Source organism: Tinamus guttatus, unplaced genomic scaffold, assembly GCF_059628265.1.
Source record: "Tinamus guttatus ecotype Peru unplaced genomic scaffold, ASM5962826v1 Tinamus_guttatus_pri_ptg000150l, whole genome shotgun sequence".
NCBI lineage: Eukaryota > Metazoa > Chordata > Aves > Tinamiformes > Tinamidae > Tinamus > Tinamus guttatus.
Genome location: NW_028288684.1, coordinates 16,032,786 through 16,052,277, shown reverse-complemented (window position 1 = coordinate 16,052,277; position 19,492 = coordinate 16,032,786).

The following is a 19,492-nucleotide window of genomic DNA, read 5'->3' as shown; positions in this document are numbered from 1 at the left end:
GGCAACCTAGGTCCCATTTAAGCAGAGTAAAGGACCCCACTGTCACTACCACCACAGGGTGAAGATGGATGCTCCTGAGATGTCAGGAAATCTCCCCTGTGAAGCTTTAGATAAGGATGAATGGGGTGAGGGCTGCCCTTACCCAGTCCCTTTGGATTTCTCCTAAAGTTTTACTCCCTGTGAGGCTGCAAGGCTAACGGATACTGCCGACTGCCCAGCTGGGGAACCCGGGTTATGGGGAAACCCCCCTAAAGAAAATCCTGGCATGTTTGTGGGAGTTGCACCGAGCTGAGTTATCCATTAAAAATATGTGCAAAACTTAGGAGATTTCTCAGCAGGAACTCTGTGGCTGAAAGGCCTAGGGAAAAGTCGCTGTCTATGTGTGCAAGCCATTTTAAGCAAACTCAAAGCAATGTTGGTGGAGGAGACCTGACACCTTGTTTTTGGGACCTTGGTCTGTAGGAAGAGAAATGGAAGCATGGACTTTTTAATTTGTTTCAGCTTCTAACTAATAAGCACAGGGAACTGACCTCATGTCTTGGAGATCACAGCAAAAAAAAAAGCTCCATGCTGCCTTAGTGGTGTGTTAGCAAGAGCAAAAAAAAAAAAAAAAAAAAAAGTAGTACATTGAAAGTTTCATGTAATCAAATAAAAGTGTCATTGTGCTGCTGAGACTGTAAATGAGTTCAAATAATTAAAAGTTGAAACAAAGCCCTTTCCAACTCCCTTCTGCTCTATTCCCTTTAGGCATTTGATACGTTGCTTTGTCTTAACAAGGGAAAGTATGCTTAATGTGAGGCTGGATTCAAATTACCTGAGCCCCCACCAAAAAGTACACGCAAAGTCAAATCAATCTCATGTAAAGCTGAATACGTACAGCAAGTGGGCAGTGCAGCCACTGGCAGCAATAACCATAGTTATGATGGTTATTTCCAGGCACACTTTATATTTTCTTTTCACAGGTTCCACATTTCATAACACACAATCTTGTAAGTTACCTTTCACACTTTACCTCTGAACTGTTTTTCACCTACTCTAAAAACTAGGAAAAAACAATCAATATCTCAGAAGTTTAGAACTTGCCAGATATCCTTCATTTACACTAAACATACTTTTACATTAAAAAGTCTCAGATTTACTTGAATTTTCAATAATCCCTTAAGGACTTCCTCCTTTTTTTGTCTATAAAGTACAATTTAGTAGTTCCCTCTTTCACTTCTATAGTCACAGCCTTTCTTTAGGGGGCAGAGGTCTGGGGCAGAATTTCATCCTGCACCGATGACTTTACTGCACTTGCTGTGACGCACTGGGAAGACTGTTTTGCATAGACCATCTGTGAAATCAATCTCAGTCTACCCATACTCCTCTTTAAATTTCTGAGTCCTTCCTGTTCAGCAAACATTTGCCCTTCAGAAAAGCATTTATAGCTATGGAAAATCATCAAAGAGTCCATGGAGTAGTGCTGATGGAGCAAATGAAAATATTGTTTTTAAGGTGAGGAAGGGGCGATGTTGATTTTTGGAGGGCTCTTTAACCCCATTTTGCTGCATCCTGCCAGGCTGCTCCTCCTGCTGCGTCTGGGGGAGCAGGTCCCCGAGGAGCCTCTCGCAGGGCGGCTGGAGCTGCAGCCTGCAGAGAGCAGAGGCTCCTCACGCCGGACAGAGCAGTGCCAGGCCATGGGGATAACCCGTCCTCAATCCCCAAAGCTCCTGCTTCCCAAAGCAGAGTCTTAGAAAACTATCGAGTGAAGTCCTTTTAGTGACCTTCTAACTTCTTGGTGCCTTGTCCAATCTGACTGATCCTGTACCAAGAATATGAAATCATGAGACATGCCCAGACATGTTCAGTCCTGAGCAAAGCATGCAGAAAACGCTTGCTGTGCCCATTCCTGGTCCCCAGAACTGCAGATGCCATGTGCATGTGCAGATGCACATGCCAGACAGTTGGAATTAGGAACCAGCGACTTTGGAGGGCCCTGAGAAGCCCCAAGGAGAACCCAGCTCCTCAGCGATCGCACCCTGCACAGATTTCTACTTGCATATTAAAGAAGGCAACTTACACAGAAATCAAAATGCTTACTATAAATTTTCCTCTATACAAAAAGTGCAAGCCAGAGAGTCAGGGAAGAGAAGCAAGGACTTGTGACTGAGCTGACCACTGGCACACCAGGAGAAGCAAGTAGTCGAGAGGAAGAGTTTGCAAACAAACTTGCAGCCCAATCTGGTCATGCATAGTTCAGCAAACAGAAATGAATACTCAGTGCTAAATATGAGTTTTTTGTAATAAGCAGGATCAGGCTAACGAGTCTGTAGTCCAAGGGACAGCTTGATGAACCAGAAAATGTATTCATATTGAATATTTCAGCCAGCTCTTACTGCAGTTATGCATTTGCCGTTCTAAATATACTTCTAGTGAGAAGCAACGAAGAAATGCTAACAGCTTACTTGGGAAGGGGCTGTGCTTTGGTTTACAGTGGTGTTATAGCTACTGACAACTGTTTACACTTAGCTACATTATTCATGTATGCTCCTGAGATAGGCATCTTGGTAATAAATGGCTCCCCGAGTTTTCTTAACTGGGGATTCTGTCTTGAAAATAACAGCTTGTGATTTTATTCAAATTACTTAATGCAGCAGCACAAAATTTGGCCCAAGCTGTTTATGGATTGGGGCAGATCCAGGACTGCAGAGGTCGGGAAGAGTTCAAGTTCATACATAATGTATGGTGTGTTTTAATAAGGCCCCTTTCATACTTCAGTTTGTCTGCCCGGCTTTGCGTGAAGCGGTAAAGCCACAGGCAGCATTGCTTAAAATTAAAAAGGCCCAGCTCAAACCCTCACCCTCTGCACTTTTAAAGTTACCTCTCTTTTCCAGGTCACTTCGCAAGGCTCTGTCACAGCTGCAGTTTCCCTGTGCCAACCAGGAACGCCTCCCCTCCGAGCTAATTATCCAGCCCTTTGCTTTAGCTCCTCTGCTTGCTCAGGGCATGGCAGCCGTGGGAAATCCCTGCTTTTGCTGGGAAGCTGCTGAAGGTAGAGAGAAAACATTTTAACATAGATTAAGTCTTTAAAGGTGCTTACTAATACCCACTAATATGGAGGGACACTTTCTGCTGCGCATTGCTTTGCTCCCTTTCCCAGCTATTAAGGAATGCAGCATCATGAGAGCCAGTTCTGCAAGATGCTGAGCCTTTGGCTTTCGTCCAGCAATAACTTAAATATAGGGATAGTCCTGTTGACTTCAGCTGGTTGGAATGAGCCCTCAGGCCCAGCTCCTCAAAGGCATCTGGGCAACTGGCTCCCGAGGTCTGGATGTAGGGTCTGTTTGCACATGTGATATATTTGGTGCTTATGGCAGGGGCTGTTTAATCAAACAGCTCGTCCTGCATGTTGCCCTTTGGCTGTATTCTTTCTGCAAGACACATATTCACAGTTTGCATGGTTTTCATAGTCAGGATTGATGGCTGCAGAACTGGATGCATTTGCCGGAGCTTCTCACTTAGTAGAAATGTGTCCTATAATCCTATTTATGAATATATCAAGGGATATATTTAGCATGAGCCTATGTGCCAGTAAAAGCTTCAGCTTTGCAGCCTTCCCCAATGGAGAAGTTAACTAGTGTTATCCTTTTCCTCAAACTGAAAGCTTTGGAGCAGCCCAAGAGCTTGTCAGAGGTTGTGCGGTGGGTCAGGAGTTACACTAGGAAGGGAGAAATCGAGTTTCCCGGGGTAGTCCTGAGCCTCGAGACTGCAGTGCTCCGCCAATGGATGAGTGTGAATAGGGAGTAACGTTCCATTTTGCAATCAGGCCATGTCCATCACTGACTGATGGGGTATGACTCTCCCATGGGCACAGTGTGAGTGCAGGTGCTGGGTTGAAAAAGGCTCTGCAGGTGCACATTTCTTTAGCAAATGAAACTACATTTGAAGAGCAGAAGAGGGGCTGCTTCTAAGCTCCTAGATCCAGGTCCCTGGCCCGATTCTGTTCGGAAATCGTACGAAGGCGTGAAGCCAAGTTCACATCAGTTCCCCATCCCTCCCCTCTTAATTCCACTGAAGAAAACCTTTATAGGCTACAGTGAAGAAACGTGTTCTGGAGAGGCTCAGACCCTGGAAACCAGAACTATAACACATGCCACAACTCTCATTGTCCAGCAATTTAAACATGTCCTTCTCTACCATCCCTTCAGAAAGGAAATACTGCAGGAGAAGGGAGTATCCAAATGGGCTTTTAGATTCAGTGCCATGTAAACAGAGAGGCTGTAGCAGGCAAGCAGGTATTTGTTTCATGTTCTTCAGCTGTATCTGCATGCCAAATATATGTAGTTGCTCCAGTATACCAGAAATATGAGAAATTCAAACATGGAAAGTTTCTTTTGCAGCAGAGACAACATTTGAGCCTTGAGTGGTACAAGGAGCTTCCATTATGCAGCAGTGGGCAACCCGTGCAAGTACCAGGGGCAGATAACTGATAAGGTCCTACACTTGTTTGTGATATTTAAGGCGAGATTCAGCTATATCTTCAGTTACCTCATGCTTCTACCATATACTTTTTTATTCATTTGTGATCTAAATATCTAGGCTCCTATTATAGTTGCTGAAGATCAGGGACTTCACTACCTAAACACGAGCATCTAACGTCTTTTGAGAGGCCCTAGGGAATCCCACCTAGCTTTTAGCTGGGCTTAGACACCCACTTCACACACATGCCTGTGCAGTAGACACCAAAATGCAGGTGTTTGCATTTTGAGAAAACAGTCATATTGCCATTTGGGCTCATTGCTTGCTCTCTTTACAAATTCTCTGACTACACATCCCTAAATGAACACTGCAATCACACCACACAACTTCTTCCACACTTGCTCAGCTAACAAATGTGCTTTGGGACTAGATCCACCATAATCAGCTTTATACACACAGCAAATTGGCAAGAGGCAAAACGGAAATGATACTTCATCTTTTGATAACAAAGCCAGGAAGGACAAATGCTAATTCTTCACAAGAGGAAATCAAGGTAATTCATTCTTTACTAAGAGCCTTCTTGAAACACTTCTCCACGGAGGGTCCTACAGATGCCAGACTGCCAGCTCCTTGGGAGGTTGATAATGAAGAACGCAAAGCCAGAGAGGAGCCGCTTGTGCAGCAGCCCTTAGCGAGGTAGGGCAGGCAAACCACAGCACCAGCTGCCCTGCCCGCAGCTTTGGGCAGGCTACGGCGCGCTGTGCGAAGAAGAGCAAGGACAGTGCGGCTTTCACCCACCTCGCTGGAGCCCGTTAGCTTGTTCCGCCGGCCTCTGGAGCCCGCGGCCATGGTCCCTACGGCCTTGGGACACAACTCGATAGGAAAAGGTGTTTTTGGAGGCTCTTAGAGACCACTGTCTCTACCCATATGCCCTTTGGCAGGCTGCTGCACAGCGCTGGGTGAGGACGCACACTCCTGCCGTCTGCACCCACAACTGTAGCTGTGGCCACTGAATCCCCCTATGTGGCTCGCCAGATGCTTGCTCCTCACACGGCAGAAATGGGGCACTGCCAGCAGCTTTTGGACTTCGGGTGGGCCAAAATGCTGCTCTGTAGTTGCCATGTGTTACAGCTGCAACTCTAGTGTGAACGTGCAGCTCCTGAAGTATTCCCTGGTGATGGCTAGGAAGGTAAGGCAAGCTGGGATGTGCTGAAGAGAGCAATTCATGGCTGGGCTGGCCCAGAAGGAGGCCGGGGAAGGATCCGTGACTCAGAGGCTGAGTTCAGCCCTGCTGCAGAGAGACTGTCTGCCAAGATAGCAGAAATGGCATCGTGTCTCTGTTCTCCCTCCTGCTGTAGTCAATCACTTAGGGAGCAGGGAGTCCAGGACACCAGTGGCCTGGCCTGCTGACTACTCAGAGGAGAAAAAAAGGCGGACAAGGCTTGGCTTTCTCCCATGTGCACAAAACTGGGATGTCTGCCATGCTGACTGGTCTCCTGGACAGGTCCAACATGCTGTTTTCATACACCATGGCTACCAATTTTGCCTTTGCCAAGAGCTGTTTGTACTGAGGTGCCCCTGATATATGAAAAGATGTACTGATGATGCATTGTGCCTGATGATGGTACAATAAATACTGAACTTTCCATGCTTAGATGAGTGGAGTGCTCCTAGCTTTTAATCTCTATCACATTTGTTAAAAGCTGTGGACATTTTGACTGGTTCCCTAAGTTGAAAACAGCTTTGTTTAGGCTCCCAATTAAAGAGAGAGAGTGAGGGGGAGATAATTTAAAAGGTAATCAATGATATTTTGATACCTTTACTTACTTACTGCTTCCATACAGCCCATTCCCTCTTCCGACTGTGTTTGCCTGTTTTTGACAGACTGAAGGAGAAGGGCCTGGGGAAGGAAGAGGCAAGAGGCAGGTTAATTGAGACTTTCTGAAATCTGTGCTGAAATGTATACAAAACTACTGAGATGGTTGTTAAACATGAGCATGCTACAGATGCAGACACCTCAGGATTGATGTTTCATGGCTTTCATTTGCAAAAGCAACCCCAAACAAACATAATTAGTGAAGCCAATATATAGATGGGAAAGAGCAGACATCTATAAGGAAGATTTTCTCTTGCAGCTTCTGAGTACTTACAAGTAAAATCCTGTTTAATCACAGTATAAGCTTTAATCCATCCCCTTTAATTTCCTTGCATGAGTCAAAATCAGCCCACTGCAAATTTGTCTTTGCAAGACGCTGGATGCAGGACAGGTTGTGCAAATTGCATCTGAAATTTGTGGTTGCACTGGATACTGGATTTTGGCAACACTTGGACCTTCATAAAATCTTCAAATTAAGTTTTAGATAGCAGACTGAAAGTTTTCCTGGATAAGATAGAGGAATATATCTCTGTCATCTGAGGCAGAACTTTCTCTTCTGCATTGCTCTGCCACTGCCTGGTTGCAGCAGTCCCTGGGGGCATTTTCTCCTTTAGATAATCCTAAGTAGGAACCTGGAGAGCCTCCCAACAAAGGCAAACAACAGAACCCTTACTGTGTCCTTCACGTAATCCTCCCCGGGAGGGAGGGATGAGGCGCCAGCACAGAGGAAGAGCTAACATTTCTAGGAAAGGATGTTATCAGTTTCTCTATATGTTGATGCTTGAATGCTTGGCACCCTCTGAAATTCCCTGTTTTAAACTCGTGCTCCTTGAAGGGGGTTGGTGCTTGCTGCCAAAGCACAGTCTGTTTATTCCTGATGCACTGATGAAATTATTCAAGACAACTTTAGGACAGAGTCTGTCTGTACAGGGCTGCGCTTGTCAGCCTGTCAGCATCAGTAAGACAAGGGAGAATAGTCTGGGTTCTGGTTATACACATTACAGATCACTGGGGGGCATTTTTATTTTAAACAACAAAATTCTCCATTCAGTGGGGAAAACTTGTTTCTGTCCAGATTAACTACATATGCATAGCTTATTCCAGAAGAAACACCTTAGCTGATTGCCAATGGAGTCGGAATATGTCTCTGTGTGTCACTGCGTCTATTGAGCATGCCCGGAAATTTTCTGGACACTCAGCTGGCAGAGGCCGCCTGTATCTCTGCTACCAGTCTAGGATTGCAGTCTCCAAAACAGGGTGTATCTTCCCATGTGCCTGTCCCCAGGCCGAGAGAGACCAATGGCAAAGCAAGCGAAGGGGCAGCGCTGCCACTACAGCCCCTCGTCGTTACCTGGGCAGTGCCTGGGGAAGGGCAGCTGGGCTGATGAAGGGAAGAAACACTCGGTGAAGAAACCCACATCAGACGTGAGGAGAGGCCAGCAGTGAGGAGTCCCCCTCAGAATGGTCTAATCACAGTTACATCGCTCCAGTGCCATCTTTCAAGTGAAATCCTCCTCAGGATGTGTTCCCATGGAACAAACAGTGTGACTTCCACCAGGGCTTCCTAAAGGTTTGGAAAACACAAGGCACTGCCTTGGCACAGCTGTCCTGTTGTGATAGCCTGAGGACTCAGGAGAATTTTGCAAGTTTAACTTATTCTTATGCTTTTTCTACTGTTTTGCAATGCCCTATAGATATCCGATGACTTTCAGGAAGGCCGTGACCGGCACTGCTTGGGAAACACTTGTCTAGACTGTAATGGCCAAGGCTCTGAATGGGAACAGCGAGAGCTGGGGAATGTTAACCCAGCCTTTTCCCAACCAGCTTTTCTCTCTTTAGAGATCCTTTAGGGTAGGAGTCTCAAAACCGTTTTTGCGACTCAAGGGCACACGTGCCACTGGCAGGAAGCAAGCTGTGCTCCTGCGACTTTCAAGTGCATTTGCAAATCCCACTCTTCATCACCTTGAGTGGCTGCCTTGGAGTTTACAAGCCATGGGGTGAATTGTATGTGCTGTCGTTCAATGCCTGCATGAGGCCTCTGGAACTGCTACAGTTTGCTGCATTTTAACAATGCTAAAAAAAAAAAAAGGAAGCTTTGTTCCTGCCTGGCTGTTTCATTTCGAATTTTCCCCTCTGATTCATCTGAAAAGATGTCTTAGAGATGTTTCTAATCGCAGCGTGTCGTATTGATCAGTTCCTGCAATTAGGTAATTTGCCCAGGAATCTTCCCAGTTTGCTCTTCCCATCACCCTCCTCCACTGGGTGTCCTCTGCCAGCGCAGGTGGGAGTCTCTCCAGAAACACCTGAGTGCTCCTCAAGGTACCAGAGCCGTGGGGTAGGAGGAGGGCTCCTCTCTGAGTCAGCAAGCAGCTCGTGGCCCAGCCTGGTGCGGGAGAGCGTTACACAGGCATGAAGCTGCAGTTTGAGAGCTGTTTTTTTCCATACGCTGGGTGAGATTTTCCAAGGTCACTTTGTGAACGCTAAGCATCGATGTTGCTCAGAAACTCAAGGGGAACTGGGACTTGTGCTGCCACGGACACCTTCAAGTAGCCAACCTGTAATTAACTCGTAGGATGCTGTCAAGAAAAAAGGAAGAATCGACACTGCCGATACCCACCAGGGAGGGAAAGGACAAGCAGCATCTTCCTCTCCCAGTGCATCTCGTCTCCCTTTCCCTCCTGCTTTGTTATTCTGGTGTTCTTAGATCTAAGCTGAATCTTGACTTGACTCTTCCCTTTCCCATGCTCTAAACAGTCAAGCAATGCCTGAATCCGACCTTCCTCCATGGCATAGCCAAGCTCCTCCAGTGCTTTTAGTCAGCCTCTTGCCAGCCTTACACTTTCATGAGCATTGGCTCTTCCTTGCTGCCTTGCCCAGTGATCCCTTTGCTCTTTCTCAGATGTCTTTCAAAATTCAACTGTTGGTGCCATTTCCCTACACTCACTGATTCTGAGCAAAATCACTCTCATGCACCATTTTGCAAAAACATCTCTAAAGTAAATAGAGAAACATGTTAAATGGTTATTTTTTTTCTTTCCCATTTTGCTAAGGATTTGAGTAATAGATCTTGAGCAGCAACACTGTACATTAGACCTGGAAATGTCACTCTGAAAAGTGAGATTTTTGAGTAATGATGCTTGAAGCAAAGCAGCCTGTTTCTGCAATGCCAGAATCATTAATTAACCAAATAGTGAAAGATTTGCTTCTGGGCGAGGGAGTAGAGCAAGCAGCAGGAGAATGCAACTATCCTTATCTGCAAGAGACAAAGAAAAATACAGAAACACTCAGCACGTGTACAGAAATAGTGTGAACATTCATTCTCCAGCCACTGGGAATTATTTGAGACTGCTCATACCTTGCTTCTCCGTGGGTTTTTTTGTTTGTTTGTTCTGTTGTGTTATTTTTGATTGTTTTGTTTTGTTTTTCTGAGAGGTTCAGAGAAAATAGTGCATAGAACCATAGGTCATGGAACAGGGTGACATTTCTAATTTGAGGAATGGCATCTTGAAAGGCAAAGCTGGGACTCTTGTGAGGAGCAGCCTGGCAAGAGAATGTGTCTGGCCGTGCCTGTATCTCTCTGGGGATAGAGACGAAGGCTGTGCTGCTCCAGCCAACTAAAACCAGCCTGGATAAATCTTCATCAGGAGAAAAATCTTGTGAAATCAGATTTCCCAGCCCTGTTCCTGTCTCTTATGCAAAGGCTGTTTAATGTGAAGGACAAGAACAACCTGACAATGGGGTCCTAGGACTGCCCCTTGCCCCAGGTAAGCCTGGTTCCCAGAGCTCCCGTGGCAGCCTTCCCTTATTCTCTTGGTCCATCCTGAAACTGCCCAGGGCACAGCTTCACAGGAGACTGGAGCATCCACCCTTATCATTTGGCAGCCTGGAAACTTGCAGCCCCTCACATGTGTTTCCCACCTCGGAGGTCAGTGTCCTCAACACCATGCCAGCAACACAGAAATGGGGTCCAACACCAGGCTATCCACATGGAAATAGGGGCAGACCCTCCATGTTGACCCTTCTGAAAGGGATAGCTGCAGAGAGGGACTGCAAGGAGCCAGATGGGGCCTTGTGCCCAAAGCATCTCTAGAGTTTTGGCTCTCACACGGGACTTGGGTCCTGTGAGAATAGGAAATGTCTAATCTGATGGTCTTGATGAGGTGACAAACCCTTTGGTGTCAGACAGAGGTTCTGCCTCTCCTGAGCTTTCAGTGCTTTGTAAAAAAGCACTGAAAAAGATAGTTCACTGACACAGGAGTGGGAGCTGACGTAGGCTCTCCTTCCCCTCCCTCACACAGAAGTAGCTCTCCTGGGACTTTTCTAAACTTGTCCCTGAGGAGAAAAGGACCCTCATGTTTGAGGCACAGTGAAGCTATGGGCAGACAGGTCTTCACAGCCTGATCAGAGCAATCTGAAGTTCAATAAACACTTTTAATTTAATGTGATTTGCTTTGCATTCTGCTTTTGGCTCAGCTATTGTGTTGGTAAAGTAATTACTGTATTACCTCACCCTTGGCTCCCAGCCTTGTGTTATCATGCTGCGCAAGCCTTTGGGAACATCTTTAGTAGACTAACTGTTCATAGCTTCTCTAGAGTCACCAGCTGGAGCAGTCTATGAAAGCCGATTTCTCTATTTCTCTATGCTTTTCTTTCGCTGCAGAGCCTGAAAGCTCTAATGGAGGCTTCTTCAAAGGGAGAGGGAAGAAGGTACACGCTGGCTAGAGAATGAAGGGCAAGATGGATATGTGGAGAAATGGATGTAGGAAAATGTGAGTGATGCAGTTGCAGACCAGGCAGAAGAAAAGTAGCATACATACACATGTACCCACATGTATTTTACAACACGTTAAATCATTTCAGTGGTGTCTGCTGTCTTTTTTGGGACACACTGTACTGATTTGCACAACTTGGCTTTCCTGTTTTAGAACTCTCACAATCTCTTTGTTAAAAACCCCTCTGCAGCCTGCCTCCTTGCACTCATTCGAGGACCGCTGCCAAGCTGCTGTTTGCCTTGCCCACTGCTGCCCTCCGAGACCACAGCATTGACTCCCTGCTCAGGACGTCTGAAGCAAACCTGCTGCAGACAGCAGTGCCCCACAAGCCTTCCTAAGAGAATTCTGCAGTGCCAAATAACTCCTGCTTTCCAACACTTCATATTCTACAATAGCTTTCCTACTCACTAGCAGCGTGATATAACAATCCTCTCTCACTTACAGCAATGAAATCATGTCATAGGGAACATACAAATATCTGCAATTAATGCAAAATGCAGCATGTGCTTGCACACTGACCACACGTGAAGGCACGTTGCAGGCTCTCTGCTGGCAGTCTGGCTCATGAGAGGATGGTGTTTTAGCATGTCCTTGTTAATCTATAAATCTTGCAATGCCTGGAGAAATGACTTCTCCCTGTGTCACCACGTTGCAGCTCTGATAAGTAAGGGGACAGAAGCAGCCATTGCCTTAGTTTAAACAGTTGTGCATCCCAGGAAGGCATTTCCAAGGGAAGAGCTAGAGTAAACTAGTTTTGGTGTTGACTCCGTCCTTCCTCTCAAACTATCCAAAGCTGGGATATATGGAGCACTTTGCAAAACGTATCTCCTTTTCAAGATGAAGAGTAAGCAGCAGAATTCTCTGACTGTTGGGATGGCTATTTCCTTTCTTGCAGGTTTTGGCTACAAAGAGCTATAAAACAGAGAAAAGAAAACAGCATTTTTTCATTGCAAGTAAGATACTTTGCACAATAAGCACAGAGAATCCAGCTGAGTCATTCCAAATATATTGATATGGCCAAAATAAGTCCACAGCAATCAATACTTGACTGGAGGTTGGGTGTCTTGTTATCATTCACATCTTTGTAACTTTATTAACAGCTGTCTCACAATATTCTCAGGGCTTTTGCCACAATAACATGTTGCATAGGACTTACTTAAAAAAAAAAAAAGAGGTTGAATTCTCATCTCAAGAGCAGCAGTAGCCTGGAGCCATGCCCACACCTCAGATTCAAGGCCATCTAGTGCTATGCAGTGCCTCTGGAGCAGGATGGACCCGCTGTGCACTGTGGGGTTGTTTTCAGGGCAGTACAGCAAACAAATACAAGCTAAATGCATTATGCTCCTCACAAACCAACTAGGTAAGCAGAAGAGTTTTATATGGAAGCTAAAAGGCAAATGGTTGAGCAAGTGAAGAAACATGCTGACAGAAATAGGGAATTTATCTGAAACATCTGTGACAAGAGAGTGCCCCCATCCTAGGGTAAGCTGGGTTGCCCTTCATGTTATGTTAACTTTTAATGAACTGTTACTGGTTTTTATAAAGGCTAACAAATCAATAGCTTACCTATAGTAATAGCTTGTATCTATATATCTGCAACTCATTTGACATAACCATAACATGTTTATAACAGACATTAATCATCAGATAAAGTTCTATAAACTGCTTGTGCACAGGGTCTTAATATAAAGCATGAGAGCAAACTGTTCAACCAAACACAACCTAAGTTTAAGTACAATGATAAGTTTAATGATGCCGCATTTCTCACCTGTCTTTCATCCATAATAGCAATCAAGTCATCAGGGCTTCAGTCCTCATGAAACAAAAGAAGGATTTTTTTTTCGAGCTTTTAAAAAGTATATAAAGAACCTCCTTGACTTCTCTGCTGACACTGTATCCCATTACCCTTCAGTCTGCTTTGTATTACCTCTCTTGCTCTATAGGGAGGATCTCACACAAAAGAAAAGAATGGGCTTTTTACAAAATGGTTATGCAATAAAATACAAGTGTATTTATTGATACTGTTGTTGCAGCCTTGATAATCTAAGGGCCTAGGGCAATACAATTTTTATAAGGAATATCTTTTATTAGTCTAGCTTTCTGCTCACAACAACTTTCCCTGTGGCTGGAGAGCAGGGAGGGTTGGAGGAGCCCTTCTTCAGGTCACTATTTACCCGGTTTTGCTGGAGGCAGGCCATGGGCCACTATGTATTGCCAGGTGCCGCAGTGCAAACTGCAGTGTTGTCTGGGTGTAGTTCAGCAGAAGGATTGGTTTTCATCCATGTCTGCTCAGTGACCTCATGGACAACTCTCCTTGCATGCAAGAGGATGTGGCACAGTGACGGGGAACCTTGGCAAGTGGGGGAACCAGGCCAGCTCCAGTGTGGGCAGAGCCTCCCTGAACTGTATCTCCACGGTACAGGGCACCGAGGGTGGCGGTGAGGCAGGAAAAGCAGCACCGCTTTGGCATGGCACAGCCCTGGACTGGTCAGCCCCAAGGAGATGATGGACGCAGCCAGAGCTCCGGGGTGATCCAGGTCTGGCATTGCCTCAAGAACAAGCAAACAGCTTGGGTCAATATTAATCATAACAAGGTCTATCTGTAAATCTGAGGTCATACACAGTTATAACGCACATAACAGAACTGCTTCCTTTGCGTCTATAATAGATATGTTCTGCCGTGGACATTGCAAATGCTGCTCCGCTTCTGAGTTTGCTGTTCTCTGGAGCACAGGGAGGCAGCTATTTACTGCTGTACCAGGCACCAGCCAAGAAAAATTAGGTATGGGGCTTCCCTTGCCCCGTCCAGCAGAGCGCTTGCCAGCACGCGGTGCAGTCGGCGTGCCCGCAGCACGCTGTCCCCACAGCAGAGCTCAGCATGCCCATGGCACGCTCTGCCAGCAGCCCTCGACCTCTGCCTTCCAGGCCAGGGCGCAGGAGCGGGGCTGGCTCCGTGCTGGCTACTCTAGGGCACAGTTCTCACACAACCGAGGTTACTCTTGTCATCTTTTTGTAGAAATCAAAGCTGAAAAGGTCCCTGCAGAGCTTCCAATGATTTCAAGAAGAGCCATTCTCAGAGAGGATGAGACAACTGCAGCTTATATCACAAGCAAGGAGCTGCCTTTCTTTGGAAAAGTTTGTCACTGGGCAGCTTCCCACCATGGGCTGCTGTCGGCTCTTGTACTGCTGAGTCTGATCATGCAACGGTGCCTTGGCAGGTCTGTGCAATGTTATTTTTCAACTCATTACTCAACACTGCAGCTGAAGCCGTCAAACCAAAGGTGATTTTACTGCCTCTCGGATAATCGAGTCAGTGTTTATTGAAAAGGCAGGCTTTTCAGCGAGGCTGCTATCGGTCTTTTCACTGAGTCAGACTCAAAAATGAAATGTTTCTTCTCAGCATATTGAAAAGAGCAGAGTCAGTATTTCCCCAAGGACTGAGAGCTCAGCTGCAGGAGGTTGCTTCATTATGGTATTGCAAGTAACTTCCAAAACGTGCGCGTGCACGACTGTGTGCGTGCCTGCTTGCCCACACACACAGAGATTTTGCTTATGTTTCCCGTATACTTAAAAAACAAAATAAGCACTTAGATGATGGTACTTTACTTTTGAAAATTTTAGTAAAGCTACTGATTATGCTCAGTGTTAATAGTTCTCTTTGCCAGGATATCAGAAGTAGCATTAATAATGTGCTGCCTCGTGATCTGAGCTGAGCTCAGACTTTTGTTATGCTAACTTGTAAAGAATTAGTCCTACCTCGAGCAACTGACAATCTAAATAGACAGAATAGGAATGAAAGAAAAGGTCTCCTCATCTTCCAGGTTATCGGCTGTGGTTTAGACTGTTATAAAGGGAATTCCTTCTTGCGCTGAAATCAGCGACAAACTCTCAGAAAGATTGTGGATTTTATCTCAGTTGCTTAACCGAAAGAGTAAAGAATCACAAACTCGCCTTCTGCAAAAAGTTTGACAGAATTTGTGCAGAGCCAGAAAAAGAACATTTCTCAAGCCACCATGTCTGTGCCTTTAACCTGTGCAACTGTGCCTTTGAGTACCTTTTAGCTGGCTACTCACAATCCTACTGTCAACCCCATTTCCCATTCCACCTCAAAAAGAGGGGGCAAAACAGACTGGACATGATATTGGGCTGAATAATGACATAAAAATGACCAAAACAAAAGCTCGGTTACTGATTTCTTGATAAAATGCTCTGGAGAAGTGAGAAGGGTCTGGTCTTTCTTTATACAGGAAAGTGGTACTTCGTACTGCGCCGTGATGAAATGTTTGCAAACCCTGTGCTGTTGCACTGCTTTCAATACCTTTTTCTGCTAATCCTTTGCTTTCAGAGCACTGAGCATGGGGCTGGTGGAAAGTATCTGCCGTCTTTAGATGCCTAACATATAAGTATTTGCATATGAGTTAGTTACTCATTTCAACTTTCTTTCTCATTAACATGGAATAACAGGCACTTCTAAGGCTCAATTCATCTCCTGCTAGGGTTGACATCTGAAGTGAAGTGATTGCACAACAACTAGCAGGAAAAAGCACATAGGGCTAACAGTCTGAAATGAAATAGAAGCAAAGGAAGGACAGGATGAGAACAAAAGGGAAGGACTTAACTCAGCCATGCTGAAACACACAAAGCACCAACTGGAAACCTTCCAGCTTCTGTTTTCTGCTTTATGAAGTTGGCTACATAAACTATTTCACACACACAAAATGGATGGTCCTTGAGACAAGCCTGCCGCAAATTTCTTGCCTGTATTTGGATTACTTTTGGTAGACTGCTTTAAAGGAAGTCTTTACGTGGAAGAAGATGACTGGAAATGACTTGACCTTTCTCCAGAAGTTCAGCTCTAACCCCATTTAAAAGGCCTGCCCGCTGACGAGGGCCTAGCTGTTTGCAGAAGAAGCAACAAGAGAAGAAAATACGTCAGAAGTAGAAAAAGAGAAGTAAAGGTTGAAGATATGTGTCAGCTAGCGTGGAGAGAGGCAACTGCTGGTTGCAAAATGGCTACTTTCGATGTGGACTGCTTGGTCTTGCCAGGCTCAATGGGCGAAAACTTGAAGGGCATGTACGGAAATAATACATACTTTGAGTATTAAAGTAGAAAGTGCTGTTAGGATATGATCAGGATGCTTAGGATATGATCTTCTTGAAGTAATGTGTTTAGAAATTATTCTAAAGTTCAGAAAAATCCTGAAACCCAGATATTTTAGTTACATGTAGAAAGGTAAAATCAAATCTTTCCTAAAAGGATTCTGATTTTGTTGGTTGCATTAGCTTCAACGTTGAAGCTAGGAAGTGGGTGGATAAAGAAATATCAATCAAAACCAAAGTGTTCATAAATAAGATTACTCTTTAGCTCAGAGAGGCCTATTCTCAGAAAGTCTGTTAGTTTTCCTAACTCTAGACCAGACTTCTGATTTTAAGATCTATTATAGGCTGATACTTTGCTTCATGCAGGTCTCTAATTTAATCAAGCTCCAAATGATTCCAGCAAAATATATCAACATTCCCTATTTTAACTTCAAGATAAATCCAAAAGGCCTACTAAAAACCCAAACACAATTTAAATCCTAAAAAAACCCCTGAAATTCAATTCAAGTCCTACTGAAGATTGAGCTAAATCCCCACAGAATATAGAATATAGTCTTCCCAAAATTAAAAAACAAGAAAGAAAGAAAGAAAGAAAGAAAGAAAGAAAGAAAGAAAGAAAGAAAGAAAGAAAGAAAGAAAGAAAGAAAGAAAGAAAGAAAGAAAGAAAGAAAGAAAGAAAGAAAGAAAGAAAGAAAGAAAGAAAGAAAGAAAGAAAGAAAGAAAGAAAGAAAGAAAGAAAGAAAGAAAGAGAAAGAAAGAAAGAAAGAAAGATCAAGCAGAGCAGTTTCATTTTTTTTTTTCATATGATGCTCACTGTTGGGAGACTTTTCTTTTCAGCAAATCTATAGTACCCTAAATTAATTTTTACTTCTCAAGTCCATAGCTTTTTATTACATTTGACATGCTGAGTCAAGACAACTTACTGTTCACCATAAAGCTCGTTCTGTCTTATTAGCTACCAGGCCAGCAGTTGAGGCATTCAGCAGGATGGACAGCATGTGGTATAGGAGTGTCTTGAATGAACACACACATCAGGAGGTGCATTGCTGTGTTCAGAATGAGCAGTAACAGCAGCTGTTCAGAGTTGCATGATAAACTTCTTCCAGTTTTAGGCAATTATAACAATGCCACATACCACACAACCCACACACTTCTATCTGTTGTTTTCTTCTCAGAAGCTGAGAGCAGTCATCTTATGATTTTATTTCTAAACTATATTTTGGGGGAGGCATGTATCAACTTAAAAACCATGTGATCTATTAATTGATTTTGACAAATATGGGCACCGAACTTAATTACATTTTTTATCAGCAGACTAATCATGGTCAGCCAAGGCAAATTTTGACAGAAGCCATAAAGCCTTCATATCAGGGTTATGAAAAGAAAATAATGCCAGAAGTATGGATAATTTTCTTTGAACTTGGACTGAAAAAGAGTTTTAAATTTCTATGCTATAAAACTTTTACTTTAGAGCTCTTGGATGCAGTGTATTCTGGAAGAATTCTTGGCAACAAGACTTTATGGAAAAATAATTCTGTCTCTTCCATCATCAGTTCATTCTCTTAATGTGCTCAGGCAAGGTAGGAGCTATGAAGGCACTTTTGCTCTGGAGGCTGCTACCTTTTTATAAATAAACTGAAGCACCGTTAACTTTCTCAGTGCAGACTTTAGAGGGATGCATTTTAATGCTGTGTCTGCTGACCACGATACTAGTTCTTTTGTCCTTACAGCAGTTCACTAATATACGTATGAATTTGACTCATGTACCCACTGAATGTGAAAACAACTTTATTTTCATATAAGTACAGCAGCGGGCATAGTTAAACAAGAACAAGCTGCTGTAAACAGAAAACATACTGAAAGAATCAGCTCTAAAACCAACAGGAGACTGAAAAGTGTATCATAATATAAGGAAACATTGTTTATAGTTTGAATGGCTAAAAAGAGAAGGCAGAGCAACATCTGTGTCCTTTCTGCTAATTTTGCTTTATGAATGTCCTCCAGCAGCACAAGCCACAAAAGGATCTTGCAGAGTAAGAAGTGGTGCAGATTAAAAAAAATGGAATAAGCAAACATCCTTCCATAACTGCAAGGAAGGTAAATGGACAATTTACCCATAATTATACCCAGTATTTTGTCATTTCAGTGAGGTTATCAATTGTTAATGTCCGATATTTTGTTATTTATGCAACTCTTATGATGCTATATCTAATTTACAGGAGTCACCAAAGGCTTGGTTGTGATCTTACTAACATTGCTCAAAACAGCAGTGCCTCCATTTAAATGTGTAGATCTGCAATTTCACTATGAATGAGATTAGAAAAGGATCCATAATTCCCAACCTGAGGATAACTGGCATTTACATGAGCGCACATTTCCAAAGAGTAGCCAAAATTGCCTTGAAGAATTTGGGGAAACTCATGTCATGTCTCTTTTTGTTTCTGCTTCCCTCTTGAAAACCATTTTAAGGACACTTGCTTTGCATTTTCCAGATGAGATGCTTTATGAGTCTGCAAAACGCTACTAAGAACCCAGCAAGGCTGGACTATGTGCTACAGCTAAACAGTGCAAGGGAACATTCCTGGGCATGGAGCTCCATCATCTCAAGTATTAAGTTGTCAGGATGGTCCCTGGTGCGGTTTGGACCAGAGCCAACAAGTCTGTTCCCAAGCAATTCCTGGGCATGGCTCAGGAGTTAGCACAGATCAGGGGCTAGGCAGCTGGCTCGGGGTCACCCTCTCCTAGGGAATAAGGGAGTCTTGATACACGAGCTGTCTGGGGCTAGTTGGCATCAGAATGCTATTAATAAACCAATAAAGACATAATCCTGAGGAGTCCTAGTGGAGTTGATGGAAGGTTTGTCTAGCCAAGCTTCCTGTCTTTAACAGTGCCCAAGAGTGAAGAGCCAGGGAAGAACAGGAGATACTCAGTGAATAAAAGATATCACTGCCTCAGCCAAGACCTTCCTGCTTCTGCCAGCAAAACCACTGCCACGGCAAATAGGGCAGCAGTATTACCCTGCTTTCTAAGAAGAAAAGTGTCACGAAACAAGTAAGGTGAAATCCTTAGGTAAGGATGCACTGTTGGAAACTAAAGCAGCTCTCCATACTATGCACTGCGCTTCTGAGCACCTCCTTCCCACCCCTCCCCTTTGCTGCTCTGCCAAGAGTCTGGGCAGGTAGGAAATTGCCCCAAGAGTGGTCTTTTCTTTGGAATAACAAAATGAAATTTCTTCCATAATGCTGAGAAACCTGAGTCAGCCCAGGGTGCAACTCATGGTATGACC